We start from the raw sequence: 8,820 nt of genomic DNA, 5'->3' as shown, positions 1-8,820 counted from the left end.
TTTTGCTCAGTGCAGAGTGGCTAAAAAGGAGCTGTACTTTTTATAATTGCAAACACCTCTCTGAGCATTTCAACTGCTCTCTCTTTAAATCTCAGGTTGAATTCGTAGGTTTTCATGATAATTTGAAAGTTTCTAGGTAAGTTGGTGGGGATTGGTGACTTGGGGACCCTACTCCTCTGCCATATTTCCCCGACCCCAATAATTTCATTAGTCATGATTATTACATAATTGGAGTCATTTCTACTAAATCCTTTCTTGTCATCATTGAATTGATCAGATTTTATCACATATTTCATATATTTCCCCTTCCTTTAGTTGTTTGGAATTTATATTTATTGTATTTTAGTTGTCCTTTACATTTTAACAATTGTACTTAACCTAAATTATAATTAGTGTCTATATCCTTTTTCCTACAAATATTTTAGAATACTTTCATTCAAATATTTAGCATTTCTATACTATTGCTTTCTAGCATTTTAGGTGCCCATTTTTAAAAAATTCTCCAGTACTCATTATTACCTAAATTGATTATTACTTTTCATTTAGAATGACCCATTACTAGTTCAAATTTACCGACACAATTTACCTATTTCCTTCTTCACCATTGTGCCTGCATCCCAACCCTTCATTTCTTTCATACTGATGTATACTCTGTAGTAGTAAGCCCTGAAATCTTGTAGGTCTGAAAATTTATTTCAGTCTTATTCTTAAATGACACTTTAAATTAGTTGATAATTTAAGTCCATAGTTATGTTCTGTCAGAACTTTGAAGATATTGTTTCATTTACTTCTGACATTTATTGTTGCTAATGAGAAGTCTTAGGTAAGTGTGATTATAATTCCATTGTAGATAATTAATCTTTTCTCTCTGGTAGGAATTAAGATTTTTCTCTTTGTCTTTGATACTTTTTGTTTTTACCACTTGATGAGTCTAAATGTAGTCTTATTGCATTTTCTTCTGTACCTAGTATATTCCTTAAGACTAAGAAGTTTTGTGTTTCCTCAATTCTGGAAAATCTCCAACCAATTACTTTTGGAAAGTTTTCTCTTTCTCATCTTTATTTGTTTGTTTGCTTTGCAGAGTCTTATTTATTTGTGTCTTTATCAATTAGAAAATTTTCCTCTTCGTGTCTTCCCAGGAGGGGAGTACAGAATCCAGATATCTAAGGAATACACATGAGTCAGGGTAGGGGCATCGTGGTGTTATAAAAAATGTAGAAGATTTTGAAATGGTAAGATTGATAGCTTGAATTCACCATGGGGGCCAGTATTTGCTGATAAAGGAAGTTCACTACACATTCAAGAGTAATTCTTATTCTGTATAGAAGCCACAATCAGGGCCCAATAGGCAAGCCTGTTTCCCATGAAGAATCTAAGGACAAAGAGTAAGATGTTAAGTAGGCACCAAAGAAGGTAGGTCATGATTGTTAAATAGAATGCAGGTAGTGGTGTTACTCTGGGATACCACAACCCCCAGCTAAGCTTAAGCTCCAGGTTTACAGTATCAAATTGTTTGCTTCCATTCTGTTACATATTGGGGCAAACCCAAAAAGGATAGTGGGTGCATTACAATGCTACATAAGGCAATTAGGATAGTGTCAGGTTTTTTTTTTTTTAAGATTTATTTATTCATTCAGAAAGAGAGAGAGAGAGAGAGACAGGCAGAGAGACAGGCAGAGGGAGAAGCAGGCTCCATGCAAGGGAGCCCGACTTGGGACTCGATCCCGGGCCTCCAGGATCACGCCCTGCGCTGCAGGCAGCGCTAAACCGCTGCCCCACCAGGGCTGCCCGGATAGTGTCAGTTTTTATTGGGGCTGCATACTTTTGTTTTTGATGGAGTGGGGTGAAGAAATGGGGTGATGTTTAAGTCCTGTTCTATACCTATTTCCCACAGGTGTGAAAACCTCATACACTGTGAAATTATTTGCCATTTCCAGGGCCATCTAATTATATGTTCTCCTGTAGATAGATCTTTTGATAAGGACAATAAAAGGTTATCTTGTGTCCTTATTTGTAGTAAAGCATGTTTTTCCTGCATGCTGTCTACTTGCATTCTAAAGGTGACATCAAGGGAACTGAAGGAATAGAGAATACACACTTAGAAGATTGAAATCTATGTATACTTTTAATGTCCACATAGTTGTTGACAGGCAGCATGTCCAAAAGGCCAGTGAATGGGGTTTTGTCAGCTTTTTGTTGTTTTGTTTACATTTCAATTTTTATTTAAATTATTTTGCATTATTTAAGTCTTTCAAAGGTTTAAGGTGATACTATACAAACTTCTGTCATATGCAACTAGTCTAGCGTCCAAATATTATGCACAATACCTTGGTAAGAGCAGAGCACTGCATCCACTCCTACCATGGCCCTGCTCATTTGTGTATATTTGGAGCATATGGAGGAGTGTGAATAGTATTGGAAAGAGGAAGGAAATGGAAACATCCTGAGTTCCTGGCTGGGAGATGAGCCAAAGTTGTGCAAACAAGCCTGAACATGTCATTGGTGAGAACTCAACCTTTGTTGATGTTCTTTAATAGGAACATCTGGTGGAACCTCATGATAGAGTTTTTATCAGCTTTATCAGCTTTGAACTGGCCCACAATCATGCTGATGATGCAGCTATCTGGTGTGGGATGATGGTCCTGCACAGTGATGCTTTGCTGGATTTTCTGGAATGGAGTTCTAGACCACTTCACAATGACAGCTTTATCCTGGAACTGCTGTCCTTCACAGGATGGAAGGCAGGATGACGTAAGGCAGGATGCGTCAATATAAATTGTCCCTAGGTGGGTTCTGTCATTATCAAATAACTGGTGGTAATGTTGAATGAAGCTGGATTCAATCTGTTTCCAAATTGGCTTGTCTCCCACTCTGGAGCATCACTGGGTCTCATTGAGACCTGAGAGGCTGAAACAATCTCTTGATCTTTTTAATTCTCTCCTTCTGGAACTCTGATTAGATAACACTTGATTAGATTTTTCTATATTATCCTCCACATTGCTTGGATTTCTCTTTCATATCTACTGTTTCTTTAATGATCTATGCTGCAATCCAACTAAGTTCCTCAGACTATGTTCTCTTTCACTAAGTCTTTTTAAATTTATGTTTTTCTTTCTCTCAAGTTCTTTATTCAAATGACTGTATTTTTATTTCAAAAATTTCTATTTGATTATTTGTCATTTTTGCTGTGGTGTCCTGAACTTGCCTTTGTGGTATCTAGTCCTTCCTTTAACTTGATTACCTTAAAAAAACTTACTTTAAATACTCTCAATTTTTCTATTATCTATATAGTTTACAACGTGTTACTTCTTATGTTTTTATTTTTTACTTGCTCACTCTCTCATGGTGGTTTGCTTCCTTTTGTGGTATGAAATTTTAACTGTAACCTCATTTTCAAAGTAAATTTTTAAAAATATTTTCTTTATTTGAGAGAAAGCACAAGCAGGGAGATTGTCAGAGGAAGTGGGAGAAGCAGACTCCCCACTGAGCAGCGAGTCCAACTCAGGGCTCAATTCCAGGACCCCAGGATCATGACATGAGCCAAAGGCAGACACTTAACCACCTGAGCTACCCAGGCACCCCAGAGAGTAATTATTTCTGCAGGGATTGTGCAGACTTCCTTTAAGCAGTTTCATATTTACTTCTGTGGAGTGTCTATGGGTCTCAATGTTTCCAAAGCTTCTTTTATAGTAACTTATTGGATTGAGATTTTCATTATCCTTGTACCATATGAATTATACATTTTTTTCTGCATCTGGCAGTAGCTTGGGATTCTGATTCCTTGCAGTGAATCTTTTTCATAACACTTTCAAAATAACCAACTTTCTTACTTACTGAGTCTCTCGGCCAATGGAGATATTTTAATGCCTGTTTTACAGAAATGTGAACTCCTAGGTTTTTGCAGAGTTTAGTTCCAGTTGTCAGCCATTCAGAAATCCTAAACCTTGCCTCTTATTTATGTAAGTATTGAAAGAGCAATGTCTGTACAATATTCCTGCATTATAAACCATCTATCTAAAAAAAAAAAAAAAAAAAAAAAAAAAAATAAACCATCTATCTTAATACCGGGCCACCTTTTCTGCTGAGAACCCATCCCTTCACAGAGCTTAACATTTACTTGTGTGATTTCTAGTCACCCATCTCTCATTTTAAAATTCCTTCCTCAGAGAAGCTTTCCTGGATTCTCAAATTAACTTTGTTCCCACTGTTGTACAACTTGAATAGTATGCTGCACTTTTACTCTATGGTATATTCTATAATCTGAGTTTATAGACCAGTGGTTATTAATATAAACAACATCTAATAAAGAATTTTAGTCCTTAGGGGAGGAGATGAATCATATATTCTATCCAAAACAACTCTAATTAAATTCTGCTATCCTCTTGGAATATCTACTACTTATAAATTCCTAGAATTTTATTGGTTTCTAAGCCAACATAATTTATCTTATAATCATGCGATTCTACTTAAACATGTTGGTCTCTTGATCTCTTCCCCAAAATATAGGCAATTCTACATAGTCAGCACGCAGCCAACATATAAATTACTGGAGTGGTATACAATTCCTTGTGAATGTAGGAAGTGTGGTTCTTAAACCATTCTGGTTGCTTCTTTCTTGACACACATTTAATGTTTTCTTTTTTTTATGTCTATATCCGGAGAAGATATTTACAAACATCCACATTGATAATATGTATCTCATGATGTATTTTTAATTTTTTAAAAAATTCATACTTTTATTCCCAAATCGAAGGTAAGCTCCATGAGGGTAAAGAATGTTGTCTACTTTTGTTCATCGTTATATCTCCAGTTCACAGCACTATATTTTATACGTGTATTCTGCTAAATAAATATTTGTTGAATAAATTAATGGTGGGAAAAATCAATGAAATCATCATATTTCGGCAGCAATCCTGACAGGTAAATTATTAAGTGGAGATTTGTAAAGTGGGGTGTGGAAGTTTAGAAAGGGATGAAGAGGAAAAGTAATTGTGAACATGGGTGAGCAAAGGATCAGGACAATAAATCATAAATATAAGTTTTTATCTCTGAGTTGAAGAGCTTGTAGTTTCCTTCACTTTTTATCATGTATTACCTAAATCAAGATACAATATTCTGAATGAATAAAACATCCAGCCTTTGAAGTATATATATCACACCACTTATATTCTTTAAATGGTTCTTGAAATGCAACTTGCATTGTTTTTCAATAAATTGTGGCTCCTAACTCATTCACGATCTTATGTTCAGTGAAAGAGAGTGTTCCCCAAAATTGGAAAAAGCATTCCTTGGTTCTTTTGGTTAAACATAATTTTTATTCTCTTTTACTTGTTATTTCCCAGAATGAGATGGGGTTCAATGCAGTCATATATCATTCATTTGTATTAACCAAACTATTAATTAACAATCTCAAATATTTAACATAACCAAAATAATTCAGCTTTGTTTTCTTGTATAATTATTTCATTTTCCTTCTCGGGGTCCAGAATCTTGTTTTCCCTTTTTTCAGATCTAAGGATCTTTATGCTTTATATTTGTTTTAAAATAATGAGGTTTAATTTTCCCCACTCTTGGTGTACTGAATTTGTCTAATGGTTTTCATGAGTACATTTTTAAAACATAAAGTAATTGCTGTGAATTTAAGTGTAAAATTATTAATATTGGATTATTACCATCATTACTGTATAGGTGCATGATTGCCTGATGTTCTATGAGATATCATACCTTCAAATGGAGTTTTATCCTTATGTATTGCTTTTTAGTAGCACAGAATTAGAGCAAGCAAAGTTTGTGCTCATTTTCTTTGCCTCTTTGCTAGCTGGATCTTTCAAACTCTCTTTTTCCTTTGGCCAATGTGGTTAGTTTAAATGTATATCTCTCTATCTGTTTTCATACATCTATAAATATATATGCATATTTATAAAGTAATAACAATGTCATCTATATAAAGACTTATAGTTAATGCTTCTGCAAACATTGTAATTTATGTAGAATTTTGAATTTATATTTAATTGAAATGGATAGAGGTTTTCGGTTTTTTTTGTTTTTTTAATTTTTTTTTTAAATACTACACACACCTTTATTTATTTATTTATTTATGATAGTCATACAGAGAGAGAGAGAGGCAGAGACACAGGCAGAGGGAGAAGCAGGCTCCATGCACCGGGAGCCCGATGTGGGACTCGATCCTGGGCCTCCAGGATCACGCCCTGGGCCAAAGGCAGGCGCCAAACCGCTGCGCCACCCAGGGATCCCTTTTTTAAATTTTTTAAATTTATTTATGATAGATACAGAGAGAGAGAGAGGCAGAGACATAGGCAGAGGGAGAAGCAGGCCCCATGCACCGGGAGCCTGACGTGGGATTCGATCTCGGGTCTCCAGGATCGTGCCCTGGGCTAAATGCAGGCCCTAAACCACTGCGCCACCCAGGGATCCCTGGATAGAGGTTTTTGAATGTTGGTTGTTAGGTTTAGTTTTTTAAAATCTTGTCACTTACTTTCTGTGTGTTGTTGAGACAGAAGTCCTTTCATTGACTGCTTCTCATTTTCCTTGCTGTTGGCCTCCTTCAGACAGACAGGCTCCAAGCTAATTAGCAGAGCTTTCTTCTTGACTGCTCATTTCCTTAAACTCTGCAGGAAGGAAACTCATGAACACTTAATGAAAAATTCAAGTATATACAAGATAATAATAAATAATAGTAAACATACTATAGAGATTTGAATAGATTTGAGACATAATACACCAATCTGTACATCATAACTGGTAAAAAGACAATCACCATAAAAGTAGTTGGGATAATACTTATGATGTAATTGAATGGAGTTACCAAAGGTTCTTCCATCCAACAAAATCCAGAAATTTTGCACTTCATAGGCTACTGAGCCAAAAACCTATTTGAACTGGCCCTCTCTATATCTATCTATCATCTATCTATCTATCTATCTATCTATCTATCTATCTATTTATCATCATCATCTATCTATCATCTATCTATATATATATATAAAATCTATCTATCTATCTATCCATAAAGGTATTGTATTTATGATTTGAAGAAATGTTTTTTATTACACCGTTTCAAAGAACTTTACAATGTACTTTTATTTATACAATATTATCAATACAAAACTTTCCTTTTTAAGAATATTTTTCTTCCCTTCAAGACATCTGTCTTATTATATTTTCAATCTTATATGCTATATTGAACAGTATTAATTATATACAACCAATGATGAAAGCCAATGATGAAAATCTTCTGAAATTAGATATTCAAGATCTTTTATCCAAGACCTGCACACAATTCTAGATTTGCCCTTCAGCTCTGCAATGGGGGCCTTTTCTGGATGAAGTAGTTATCAGAATATCCCTAAATAACCTTCTATCTTTATGTCTGAAGAAGCATTTTCTTAAAATGAGATAGCTTTATGAACCTACATAGTAAGGTGGAAAGTCCTCATAAATTCTATAATATTAGTACACACAGAAATTACAATACTTCAGTTACTATCAGGAAGCAATTGGAAATCGTAAATTAATCTCCCTGACAATCCTGTTATGGGAAGAGACAGTTTTCATTTGAAGTACTTGCTGACAAGGCTGCAACTTTATTTAAAAAACATGTCATTTAGCTTTAGGCCCTACATTTTGGCAGCTGAACAAAACACAAAAGAGTTTACAACTGCCTTTCATTGTTGTACTGAGGTAGTCCTCTAGCACATTTCAGGCTTCTAGTATGTGCACAAAATGCTATGCTAGATAGAACATGTGAAGGCTATCGAAGAAATCATAGGTATGACCCTTGCAGTCAAGTGAGGAAGAAAGATGCAGTTTCAAAAAGAAAAAAAAATGAAGAAAATTATCTAGCAGTATGCCAAGTGTAAAACAAATGAAAACTAAATATAAACTGTCTTTGTATAGGAACAAATGTGTTGATTGTGCAGAAATAAAGCCAGACATTTGTGTGATTTTTCAGGTATACACATATTTTTCTGTGTCTATTTTACTCTAGCTTTTCTGATTTATACAGCATATCACACAGGAAATCCATGATAAATCAGAAAAGAGGGTAGGTAAGTCATCTTGTCATCAATTCATACCACTTGGGCTCTGCAGCATCTTTCATCTTAGTCATCCTTTTTCAAATCTCAAGGCCAAACTTACCTCTCTGTTAGTGAAGATAGTTCCCCTAGTTTCTCTTTAAAAGCCGGACAAATTTTGTCTCTGTTTCTCATCTTCATTCTATTCTTCCAAAAGCCTTCTCCCTTAGTCATATTTAAAACTATGGGAAACTGTTTTCTGAGCCTGGCTTTCCAGAATGAAAGTCACATTCTGCTTTAATTCAACACTGTTGAGACATAACCATAATCTCATTTTTCTATATAAACCAAGGTTCTCTTGAGACAGGTACATTTTGTTTTTTTTCCCCTATTTATTTTTGCAATATTAAAATGGCAGAAGAATCCTTTTTTGATAGAAATTTGGAATGTTCCACAAAGGAACTGGCCAGTGATATTTCCTTCCCCTGTCCCTCAGCACAAGCACATAGCTACCTGTGGGAAGCAGCTCAGCACAGATACTATTTAAATTGCTTACACCAAGTGATGCCCCCCACACTCCAGTAGAATTGCCCACCCAATCACACTTGCCTCAGTCCTAGTACGCCATGCTCCCTCAACCAGAAGACGGGCCCAAAACTTTGTTCACATTGTGTCTCTCAATGGAGGTTGGCAGAGCCTTAGTTCCAGCAGCAGTGGCAAAAGTTGTCATTTAACAGCCTGGGGAGAGGACACCTACTTAAAATGAACCACATTCAGGCCAGGA

The 8,820-nt window shown here is 35.4% G+C and overlaps 1 pseudogene; it reads right to left on the bottom strand.

Annotated features, from left to right (window-relative positions):
* Positions 1–2,327: 2,327 nt before the first annotated feature.
* Positions 2,328–8,231, bottom strand: LOC119878843 (annotated as a pseudogene).
* Between the last annotated feature and the right edge of the window lie 589 nt (positions 8,232–8,820).

This window comes from Canis lupus, unplaced genomic scaffold (assembly GCF_011100685.1).
Source record: "Canis lupus familiaris isolate Mischka breed German Shepherd unplaced genomic scaffold, alternate assembly UU_Cfam_GSD_1.0 chrUn_S1969H2168, whole genome shotgun sequence".
In the NCBI taxonomy this organism is placed as follows: Eukaryota; Metazoa; Chordata; class Mammalia; order Carnivora; family Canidae; genus Canis; species Canis lupus.
The sequence above is the reverse complement of the archived record's forward strand: the minus strand, read 5'-3'. Positions and strand labels throughout refer to the sequence as shown.